At 46.6% G+C, this 12353-nt stretch overlaps 1 pseudogene; it reads right to left on the bottom strand.

Annotated features, from left to right (window-relative positions):
* Nucleotides 1-715: 715 nt before the first annotated feature.
* Nucleotides 716-1192, bottom strand: LOC139363575 (bolA-like protein 3 pseudogene; annotated as a pseudogene).
* Between the last annotated feature and the right edge of the window lie 11161 nt (nucleotides 1193-12353).

Here is a 12353-nt window from a genome sequence, read left to right as displayed (position 1 = left end):
TGTTAGCAAGGATGGTCTTGAACTCCCAACCTCAGGTGATCCACCCGCCTCGGCCTCCCAAAGTGCTGGGATTATAGGCATGAGCCACTGCACCCTGTCTTTTTTTTTTGAGATGGAGTCTCCCTCTGTCACCCAGGCTGGAGTGCAATGGCACGACCTCGGCTCACTGCAACCTCCATCTCCCCAGCTCAAGCGATTTTCCTGCCTTAGCCTTCTGAATAGCTGGGACTACAGGTGCGTACCACCATACCCAGCTAATTTTGTACTTTTAGTAGAAATGGGGTTTTGCCATGTTGGTCAAGCTGGTCTCGAATTCCTGACCTCAGGTGATCTGCCCACCTTGGCCTCCCAAAGTGCTGGGATTACAGGCATGAGCCACCATGCCTGGCCTCTCTGGCCACTTCTGATCTGTTCTTAGTTACTGTAATTTTGCCACTTCAGAAATGTAATATGAAATCATAAGGCATATAACCTTTGAGACTGGGTTTTCTCACTCAGCATAATGTACTTTTAATTAATTAATTAATTAATTTTTTGAGACAGAGTCTTGCTCCATTAACCAGGCTGGAGTGCAGTGGCACAATCTCAGCTCACTGCAACCTCTGCATCCTGGCTCAAGCAATTGTCCTGCCTCACCTCTCAAGTAGCGGGGACTACAGGTATGTGCTACAACACTCAGCTAATTTTTTGTATTTTTTTCAGTTGTTTGTTTCCTTTAATTAACATCTAAATAGGTTATACATCTTTTATAATTATAATATGGAAATGTATATGAGCAAAATATATAAATTTTTTGGTGAATGCTTAGGGAAGAATGAGGTCAGTCAAGTTCACCCAAGGTCTTAAGCAGCAGCATCTATGCAGCCAGGGCGTGGTCAGAGTTTGGGGACAGAGGTAAATATCCGCAATTCATGCATCCTTTTGATTTCTTCTTTTAGTGCCTGATTAACCATCTGGTGTTGCTGGGCAGTTCTCTTCTCCTTAATTCTTCTGATTCAATTTTAATTTCATCCATCGTCCCACAACTCCTGAAATGTCAGTGACTTTGACAGCTGTAGCTCACGGAAACTTTGAGAATTTGGGTCACTCTGAGCTCCCCCTCAGTCTGGGTGGCAAACATCCGGTGGTGAAGTGGAAGCCCGCGGATCCAGCGGAGCAGAGGCGCTGCTGCGGCCAGGCTCCGGGCCGCCATGCCTGGCCGACGGGACCTGCTGCCCGAGGTCACTGTATGCCCCTAATTTTTTGTATTTGTAGTAGAGACGGGGTTTCACCATGTTGGCCAGGCTGCTCTCAAACTCCCGGCCTCAGGTAATCCACCCACCTCGGCCTCCCAAAGTGCTGGGATTACAAGTGTGAGCCACCGTTCCCGGCCAGACCAGCAGCCCTTTGCCACATTGTAACCCTGTGAGTTTGTTTTCATTAAATCGTTTCTCTTTTCTATATTTATGAGTCATTTTCCTAAAGATTTGGGGCCTTATATCTTCAAAATGATAACCTCCTTCCTTCCTTCCTTCCTTCCTTCCCTCCCTCCCTCCCTCCCTCCCTCCCTCCCTCCTTCCTTTCTTCCTTCCTTCCTTCCTTCCTTCCTTCCTTCCTTCCTTCCTTCCTTCCATCCTTCCTTCCTTCCTTCCTTCCTTCCTTCCTTCCTTCCTTCCTTCCTTCCTTTCTTCCTTCCTTTCTTTTTGAGACACAGTGTCACTCTGTTGCCCAGGCTGGAGTACAATGGCAGGACCTCAGCTCACTGCAACCTCTGCCTTCTGGGTTCAAGTGATTCTCCTGCCTCAGCTTCCCAAGTAGCTGAGATAACAGGCATCTGCCACCATGCCCAGCTAATTTTTTATATTTTTAATAGAGATGGGGTTTCACCATGCTGGCCAGGCTGGTCTCGAACTCCCAACCTCAGGCAATCCACTCGCCTCGGCCTACCAAAGTGCTGGGATTACAGGCATGAGCCAGCGCACCTGGCCTTTCTCTCTCTCTCTCTCTTTCTTTTTTTTTTTTTTTTTTTTCCGAAGTCTCGCTCTGTTACCCAGGCTGGAATGCAGTGGTGCCATCTTGACTCACTGCAACCTCTGCCTCCTGGGTTCTAGCAATACTCCTGCCTCAGCCTCCCAAGTAACTGGAACTATAGGCACCCGCCACCATGCCCAGCGAATTTTTGTATTTTTAGTAGAGACGGGGTTTCACCATGTTGGCCAGGATGGTCTTGGCCCGCCTCAGCCTCCCAAAGTGCTAGGATTACAGGCATGAGCCACTGTGCCCGGCCTTCTTTCTTTCTTTCTTCCTTTGTTTTCTTTCTCTCTTTCTCTCTTTCTTTCTTTCTTTTTCCTTCCTTCCTTCCTTCTTCCTTTCTTTTTCTTTCTTTCTTTCTTTCTATCTCTCTCTTTCTTTCTTTCTTTCTTTCTTTCTTTCTTTCTTTCTTTCTTTCTTTCTTTCTTTCCTTTTGGGTCAGGATTATAAAGGTGTTCATCCTTTGATCTTTCTGGGGAGTTGAAGAATTATTTTCAAGTACAGGAAGGTTCGTTGTCATTCTGGTACTGGAAGACAAAGATGATGCTTGTGTCATAGTGTTTTCAAGCAATCGCTTGTGCATTTTATCCTAAGTATTTACAGGCAAGAAGTCTTTGATTGGTGCTGTCAGAGGAGAGAGAGGTTTTTGTGAGCCAAGGGTCAGAGTGGGTTCCAAGAGGGCACAGGATTTGAGGAGATGAGAGCTGGGCATGGTGGCATAGGCCTGTAGTTCCAGCTACTCAGAAGGCCAAAGCGGGAGGATCGCTTGAGTCCAGGTGTTCAAGGCCAACCTGGGCAACATAGTGAAAACCCATCTCTGTTAAAAAGAAAAGGATTTGAGGAAATTAAAACTGCAGTGGACTTTCTACACGAGGAAAAATTACGAATAGAGGCAATGAGGAAGTAAAAAAAAAACCCACTGTATTTATGGGAAGGTGAAAACCTCCTGGGTTGGCCGGGCGCGGTGGCTCGCGCCTGTAATCCCAGCACTTTGGGAGGCCGAGACGGGCGGATCACGAGGTCAGGAGATCGAGACCATCCTGGCGAACACAGTGAAACCCCGTCTCTACTAAGAAATACAAAAAACTAGCCGGGCGAGGTGGCGGGCGCCTGTAGTCCCAGCTACTCGGGAGGCTGAGGCAGGAGAATGGCGTAAACCCAGGAGGCAGAGCTTGCAGTGAGCTGAGATCGCGCCACTGCACTCCAGCCTGGGTGACAGAGCGAGACTCCATCTCAAAAAAAAAAAAAAAAAAAAAAAAAAAAAGAAATGTGATCTATCCTGTAAAAAACTTTAAATCCCCAAACAAGTGATTGACACAGATTACTGTGGATTAGAGGGGACGTTCATGATCAGAACAGGATTTGACAAAAATTAATCTGGCAATACCTCAAAGGATGAATTGGAGACAAAGAGACAGCGACATTTGTTTGGAAACATATCCAGGTGAGAAGTGCCAGATTCACATCAAAGCTGCGTTAATGGAGAAAAAGGGGCTGCTCGCGACATTTTATGTTGGAGTGAATGAAGTGCACAGTGGAGAACTGGGCACATGGACACAGCTTTGACCCACAGTGGAAGAGGTGAATTGCACTTGGGAGTTATCTTTATAAAGGAGATCAGGAAGGCAGTATTAAAGAGAGTTATTTTAACCTCCAAAAAAAAAAAAAAGGAATAAAACAGTTTTCTAGAAAGACAGATGGTGATACAGAAAGGAAAAAAAAAAATTGGCCAGGCACAGTGGCTCACACCTGCAATCCCAGCACTTTGGGAGGCTGAGGCAGGTGGATTACCTGAGGTCAAGACTTCGAGACCAGCCTAGCCAACATGGTGAAACCCCATCTCTACTAAAAATACAAAAAAGTAGCCGGGTGTGGTGGCATGTGCCTGTAATCCCAGCTACTCTGGAGGCTGAGGTATGAGAATTGCTTGATCCTGGGAGGCAGAGGTTGCAGTGAGCCAAGGTTGCACCACTGCACTCCAGCCTGGGCAACAAGACCAAAAGTCTGTCTCCAAAAAAAAAAAAAAGAAATAAAAAAAAGTAAGAAAGAAATCAAGGTGTGGTGTCGGAAGTAGGAAGATGTAGGGAGCTTTCTTTTCTTTTCTTTTCTTTTTGAGACTGAGTTTAGCTCTTGGTGCCCAGGCTGGAGTGCAATGGCGCGATCTTGGCTCACCGCAACCTCCACCTCCTGGGTTCAAGCAATTCTCCTACCTCAGCCTCCCTAGTAGCTGGGATTACAGGCATGTGCCACCACACCCAGCTAATTTTTGTATTTTTAGTTGAGACGGGGTTTCTCCATGTTGGTCAGGCTGGTTTCAAACTCCCGACCTCAGGTGATCCGCCTGCCCCAGTATCCCAAAATGCTGGATTACAGGCATGAGCCACTACTGGCGGGAGCTTTCTTTTATGGTGAAATTGTTTAAGGAAGCATTTAGCATGACTAATCTGTTTTCCCCTTTGGAAATGGTTCACTTAAGTACAGCCTAATTAGGAGGGAATAGACAATGCACCCAAGGTCAAGATGGGACTTGCTTTGTTACCTTCTAAAGACTCATGAGAGTGGCAATATTTACGAATTGATACATTTAGAATGAGCCATGAACTGATGTGTGGGTGTGCATTTTTAATCAAAGCAGGAATGACATATCTAATCATGTCACTAACTCAAATTTCTTGTGTCTTAGTGCAAATCAAATTAATACCATGACTCTTATTTATCTTATTAAAAAAGCAATTCCCAACATGTATTACTTATTTATTTAGAAAGTAAATAACTTTATCAACCTGCTTTGGAGATATAAACTGCCCTGAGGAAGGAGTAGTCAGAATAAAAGCCAGCTACTGCAATTATCTCCTGCCGCCCTCTTGGATTCAAAAACTCACAGCTGGGCATGCACCTGTCATCCCAGCTACTTGGGAGCCTGAGGTGATTCGATTGCTTGAGCCCAGGAGTTTGAGACCAGCTTGGACAATGTAGTGAGACTCCTGTCTCAAAAAAAAAGAAGATTCATAAGCCTAGTTTCTCCCTATTTCCTCTCCTTCACCACATTCCACTGATGTGTTGGCCTTCCTCCTGTACTTCAAGTATAGTGAGTTTGTCTCCATCTCAGAATGACCTGGAAAGTTCTTCCTGAGATTTTCACATGGCTCTTTCTTTCTTTCTTTCTTTCTTTCTTTCTTTCTTTCTTTCTTTCTTTCTTTCTTTCTTTCTTTCTTTCTTTTTCTTTCTTTCTTTTCTTTCTTTCTCTGAGGCAGGGTCTCACTCTGTCACCCAGGCTGTCACTGCAGCCTCAACCTCCCAGGCTCAAGTGATCCTCCCACCTCAACCTCCCAATGTTCTGGGATTACAAGTGTAAGCCACCATGCCTGGCATCATTCAGTTTTTTCTCTTTTTTTCTTTTTTTTTCTTTTTTTTGGAGCAATAAAGCTTTTTAATCACCTGGGTGCAGGTGGGCTGAGTCCGAAAAGAGAGTCAGCAAAGGGTGGTGGGATTATCATTAGTTCTTACAGGCTTGGGATAGGCGGTGGAGTTAGGAGCAATTTTTTGCGGGCAGGGGGTGGATCTCACAAAGTACATTCTCAAGGGTGGGGAGAATATTATAAAGGACCTTCTTAAGGGTGGGGGAATATCACAAAGTGCATTATCACAATTGTCATAAGGTCAATTGATCAGTTAGGGTGTGGCAGGAACAGATCACAATGGTGGAATGTCATCTTTTGTGGTTCTTCAGTTGCTTCAGGCCATCTGGATGTATACGTGCAGGTCACAGGGGATATGATGGCTTAGCTTGGGCTCAGAGGCCTGACATTCCTGTCTTCTTATATTAATAAGAAAAACAAAACAAAATGGTGTTGAAGTGTTGGGGCAGCAAACATCTTTGGCAGTGGTATGGAGAGATAATGGGCAGTGTTTCTCAGGGCTGCTTCAAGTGAGATTAGGGGCAACATGGGACCCTAGAGTGGGAGAGATTAAACTGAAGAAAGATTTGGGGGTAAAGGGTGATATTGTGGAGTTGTCTGAAGGAGCATTTGTCATGTAGAATAAATGGTGATGGCCTAGATGTGGTTTTTTATGAACTGAGAAACTAAATGAAAGACACAAGGTCCAAATAAAAGAAGGAGAAAAATAGGTATTAAAGGACTAAGAATTGGGAGTACCCAGGACATCCAATTAGAGAGTGTCCAAGGGTGTTCAGCATAATTATTTGCTTGGCTGGCGAGTTTTTTTTTTTTTTGAGACGGAGTCTCGCTCTGCCGCCCAGGCTGGAGTGCAGTGGCCGGATCTCAGCTCACTGCAAGCTCCGCCTCCCGGGTTCACGCCATTCTCCTGCCTCAGCCTCCCGAGTAGTTGGGACTACAGGCGCCCGCCACCGCGCCCAGCTAGTTTTTTGTATTTTTTAGTAGAGACGGGGTTTCACCGTGTTAGCCAGGATGGTCTCGATCTCCTGACCTCGTGATCCGCCCGTCTCGGCCTCCCAAAGTGCTGGGATTACAGGCTTGAGCCACCGCGCCCGGCCTGGCTGGCGAGTTTTTGGGCTTTATCCTTGAGTTTTTTTTTATGTTGTCATATACCAGACCAGATTGGTTTAGGTAAAAACAACACTCTTCATTTAAAATTATACAGAGTCCCCTTTTTTTTAAGCAGTGAGTAAGTCAGGGCCTCAGTAATTTTGGTGGAAAGAGAAATGCAAAGCCAGCAACTGTTTGTTAAAGAAGGATTAGAAGTGGCTAGGAGAGAGTGAGATTGATAGTGTGGTGGAGATAGCTGGGGAGAGGTAGAGGGCAGCATAAGAACGGGAATGAGAATAAGAGTGAGTATAAAAGTAAAGAATAGGACTTCATCAGGGTGAAAGTATTGGAGGGTGCCCTGTCAGCACAGATCATCCATCCACTCCAAGAGGGAGTCAAGAGTGGCAGATTGGGGATAGTACCAGGAGATATCCACTATGGTGGTTTGGAGGAAAAGTGTAAACTGGCAGTGTAAACAAGGGCAGGGCATATACAAGTAGTTGAGAATGGTGAATAGGAGTATGACTAGACAGAAGATAGTAGGGATGACAAGTTTTTGGGGTGCAGTCCAAGTAGTGGGGGTGACTGTGTAAAGCCCTGTTGTAAAGAGTAGGGTAAGGAAGAAGAGACCTAATAAAAATGAAAGGATGTATTAGGCTTATAAGTGTTACTATTATCCTTTAGGAATGAAGGTGAATTTAAGAGAAGTAGGAGAGAGTACTTGTGACGTCCAGGAGGAAGAGGAGAAATCAGATTGTCTGTCTGATGGGCACAGCTTTACTCTGGAACGATGAACCTAATGGCGGGGGGGGGCTTCTGCAGACGAACAACCATTGGGGTACTATAGATGACTAAGTGGGGTCCGGTCCACCGAGGTTGTAGAGTTTGAGGGGTCAGATTCTTTTTTTTTTTGAGACGGAGTCTCGCTCTGTAGCCCAGGCTGGAGTGCAGTGGCCGGATCTCAGCTCACTGCAAGCTCCGCCTCCCAGGTTCACGCCATTCTCCTGCCTCAGCCTCCCGAGTAGCTGGGACTACAGGCGCTGCCCCCTCGCCCAGCTATTTTTTGTATTTCTTAGTAGAGACGGGGTTTCACTGTGTTAGCCAGGATGGTCTTGATCTCCTGACCTCGTGATCCGCCCATCTCGGCCTCCCAAAGTGCTGGGATTACAGGCTTGAGCCACCGCGCCCGGCCTGAGGGGTCAGATTCTTAACAAGAACTGATTGACCAGCTAGGGTGTCTTCATATGGCTGGGAATCTGGGGTAGGCAAAAGAAGATTAGCAGCTCAGCAAATTTCCTGTCTAGCTTGCTGGAGGACTGGAATATAATCACCTAGAGGGCTGGTGTCTGGAATGAGACTGGGGCCTAATAAAAAGGAGCATCCATACAGGAGCTCAAATGGGCTATGCCCTGTAGCATCCCAAGGACAGGCCTGAATTCTGAGAAGGTAAAAGTACTGTGTAGTCCTTTTTAAGTTGGAGGCTGAGCTTGGTGAGGTGTGTCTTTAAAAGACCATTAGTTCTTTCTACCTTTCCTGAGGATTGAGGGTGATAAGGAGCGTGAAGTTTCCATTGAATGTCCAGGGCCTGGGAGACTACCTGAGTGACTTGACTAATAAAGGCCGGTCTGCTATCGGACTGTATAGAGGTGGGAAGGCCAAACCGAGGAATTGTCTGACAGAAGGGAAGAAATGATCCTGGTGGCCTTCTCAGACCCTGTAGGAAAGGCCTCTACCTATCCAGTGAAAGTGTCTACCCAGACCAAGAGGTATTTTAGTTTCCTAACTTGGGGCATGTGAGTAAAGTCAGTTTGTCAGTCCTGGGCAGGGGCAAATCCCCAAGCTTGATGCATAGGGAAGGGAGGGGGCCTGAACAATCCCTGAGGAGTAGTAGAATAGTAGATGGAACACTGAGAAGTGATGTCCTTGAGGATAGATTTCCACAATGGAAAGGAAATGAGAGGTTCTAAGAGGCAGGCTAATGGCTTGTAACCTACATGGAAGAGGTTATGAAATGATGACAGAATAGAATGGGCCTGTGAGGCTGGAAGGAGATAGTCTCCTTGGTCTAAGAACCATTTGCCTTGTGTGGGAAGAGATTGATAGGTGGAAGTTTCAGTGGGGAAGTAGGTGGGAGTGACCGATGAGAAGGAGAAAAACTGGCCATGGGAGATAGAAGTTGGAACGCTAGCTGCTTGTCTAACCACCTTATCAGCATAAGTGTTGCCCTAAGTGATGGGATCTGATGCCTTTTGGTGGCCCTTGCAGTGAATGACTCCAGCTTCCTTTGGAAGTAAAGTGGCCTTGAGAAGAGTTTTTATTAAAGAGGCATTTATGATGGAGGACCCTTGCATAGTGAGGAAACCTCTTTCTGCCCATATAACAGCATGATGGTGCAGGATATGGAAGGCATATTTAGAGTCAGTATAAATAGTGATGCATAGTTCCTTTGCAAGAATGAAGGCCCGAGTTAAGGCAATGAGTTCGGCTTGCTGAGAGGTAGTGAAGTGGCACAGAGCAGCAGCCTCAATGATAGATGAGGAAGATATTATAGCATAGACTGCCTTTGCTGGTGAGTGGCGATTAGGCCTGGTGGAACTGCCATCAATAAACCAAGTGTGATCAGGGTGAGGAACAGGAAAGAAGGAAATATGGGGAAATGGAGTGAATGTCAGGTGGATCAGAGAGATACAGTCATGGGGGTCAGGTGTGGTATCTATCAGGAATGATGCAGGAGGCCAGACTGAAGTCTGGGCCAGGAACAATGGTAACTGTGAGAGATTCAACATAGAGTGACTATAGCTGAAGGAACTGGAGGGCAGAAAGTATATGCATCAGATGTGAGGAAGAAAATAGATTTTGGAAGTTATGAGAACTGTTCAGAGAGAGTTGAGCATAGTTTGTGATTTTGAGGGCCTCTAAAAGTATTAAAGCAGCAGCAGCCGCCACATGCAGACATGAGGGCTAGGCTAAAAGAGTAAGGTCAAGTTGTTTGGACAGAAAGGCTACAGGGCGTGATCCTGGCTCTTGTGTAAGAATTCTCACCACACAGCCCTGCACTTTGGCTGTGTGTAATGAAAAAGGTTGGGATGAGTTATGGAGAGCTAGTGTGGGAGCAGCTTTTAGGGCTGTTTTTTAAGGAATGGAAAGGGGAGTGAGGAAATGATTTAGGATTTACAGGGTCAGTTAGGTTTATCTGGAACAGAATAATGGGTTGTGGAGGGAGGTATTGAGGATAGGAGAGTATATGGGTTTGGCACCATGGGGTGGATAGGCAAGACAAGTTGGTTGATAAGGTGCAGATCCTGAACTAACCTGTAAGGCTTGTCTGGTTTTTGGACAGGTAAAATGGAGGAGTCATAAGGAGAGTTTATAGGCTTTTAAAGGCCATGCTGTAACAGGCAAGTGATAACAGGCTTTAATCCTTTAAAGGGTGCTGTGGGATGAAATATTGGCATTGAGCAGGGTAAGGGCGATTAGGTTTTAATGGGATGGTAAGGGGTGCATGATTGGTCACCAAGGAAGGAGTAGAGGTATCCTATATTTGTGGATTAAGGTGGGGAGATACAAGGGGAGGATGTGAAGGAGGTTTTGAACTGGGCAAAAAGGTGGCAATGAGGTGTGGCTGTAGCCTAGGAATAGTCAGGGAAGCAGATAATTTAGTTAAAATGTCTCGACCTAATAAGGGGACTGGGCAGGTGGGGATAACTAAAAAGGAGTGCATTAAAGAATGTTGTCCAAGTTGGCACCAGAGTTGGGGAGTTTTAAGTGGTCTAGCAGCCTGGCTGTCAATACCCACAACAGTTATGGAGGCAAGGGAAACAGGCCCTTGAAAAGAAGGTAATCTGGAGTGGATAGCCCCCATATCAATTAAACAGGGATGGACTTGCCCTCCACTGTAAGAGTTACCCGAAGCTCAGCATCCATGATGGTCCAGGGGACCTCAGAGGCAATCAGGCAGTGTCAGTCTTCAGCCACTAAGCCGAAGAGATATGGGAAAGCGTCGGCCAAGGAACGTTGGGTTTGGGCTCCAGGAGCTTTAGGAGTGGCGGCAATGTGAGTCAGACAGTCCGACCTCCGGTAGGGGCCCACACAGACAGGGCACGGCTTAGGAGGAATACCAGGCTGTGGGCATTCTGAGGCCCAGTGGCCAGGCTTTTGGCATTTGAAGCAAGGTCCATGAGGAGGTTTTGAAGGAGCCCCTGGGAGCTGTGCTTGGATGTTCTGAAGTTTTTGTATGCTAGAGATGTGGTTGTGGATTGTCTTACAGCGGAGGCCAGTAGCTGTAACTCAGAGATGCACTGTCGCTTGGCTGCCTCTTCTCTATTATTGTACATCATGAAGGCAAGGTTAATTAAGTCCTGTTGTGGGGTTTGAGGGCCAGAATCCAATTTTTGGAGTTTTTTCTAATGTTGGGAGGGGATTGGGTAATAAAATGCATATTGAGAATAAAATGGCCTTCTGGCCTCTCTGGGTCTAGGGCGGTAAAGCGTTTAAGGGTTGTTGCCAAATGGGCCATGAACTGGGCTGGGATTTTTTTTTTTTATGAAAAAGAGCCTAAACGCTAACTGATCTGGGAGAGGTCGGCTAAAGAAAAAGGAGCATTAACCTTGACTATGCCTTCAGCTCCAGCCACCTTTCCAAGAGGAAATTGTTGAAGGAGAGCTAGTCCTGGAACGAAGCTGTAAGCCAGACCAGGTGTGAGGAGGGGAGGTGATAGAAGGATTATAGTGTGGAGGAGCAGAGACCAAGGAAGAATTGGGACCTGGCTTGGCCTGGTGAGGAGCAGCCTGGGGAGGAGGGGAGAGGTCAGACGAGTCCGTAGAAAAGGAGGATTCAAAGGACTCAGAGCTCGGGGTGGAGACTGAAGGAACAGACAGGAGAGAAAGAAGAAAGACTTGGGATGAGTCACATTGGGAGCAGAGACTAGGGAGGGACCAATGTGTAAAAGAATGCCTGGACGTCAGGCACCTCAGACCATTTGCCCATTTTTCAACAAAAATTATCTAGATCTTGTAGGATAGACAAGTCGAAAGTGCCATTCTCTGGCCACTTGGAACTACTGTCAAGTTTGTATTGGGGCCAAGCGGTACTGCAGAAGAAAATAAGGCATTTAAGTTTAAGTTCTTGAGAAAGGAAGGGGGAATGGAGGGTGGAAGCTTAGTGAAAAGACCGCTTACCCGATTTGAAATTGGGGAGATGTTCCTTGGGCTAGTGGGTCTGAGGACCCGAGGTCATAGGTGGATCTCCTCACAGAGTGAGGGCAAGGACAGTGGGCTGGTCTCCTGAAGTAGTCCTCCTGTCCCGGGTTTTCAGCACCAAATGTCATGCTCATCCAACAGGCTTTGTGTGACCAATAAAACTTTTTAATCACCTGGGTGCAGGCAGGCTGAGTCCAAAGAGAGAGTCAGCCCAGTTTTTTCTTTCTTTCTTTCTTTTTTTTTTTGAGATGGAGTCTCACTCTGTCACCCAGGCTGGAGGGCAGTGGTGCAATCTCGGTTCACTGCAACCTCTGCCTCCCAGATTCAAACAATCCTCGTGCCTCAGCCTCTGGAGTAGCTGGGATTACAGGTGTGTACCACCACGCCTGGCTAATTTTTGCATTTTTAGTAGAGACAGCGTTTCACCATGTTGGCCAAGCTAGTCTCAAACTCCTGGTCTCAAGTGATCTGCCTATCTCAGCCTCCCAAAGTGCTGGGATTACAGGTGTGAGCCACCTTGCCCAGCCACATTATTCAGTTTTAAAATTGAATGCCATCTCCTCGGGGAGGTAGAGCAGATGCTGCTGGGCGCCCTGCCCATACCCCCTCACCAGGCTGTGCATTCATCCTCTAGCTG

Source organism: Macaca nemestrina, chromosome 6 (genome assembly GCF_043159975.1).
Source record: "Macaca nemestrina isolate mMacNem1 chromosome 6, mMacNem.hap1, whole genome shotgun sequence".
Classification (NCBI taxonomy): Eukaryota; Metazoa; Chordata; class Mammalia; order Primates; family Cercopithecidae; genus Macaca; species Macaca nemestrina.
The sequence above is the reverse complement of the archived record's forward strand: the minus strand, read 5'-3'. Positions and strand labels throughout refer to the sequence as shown.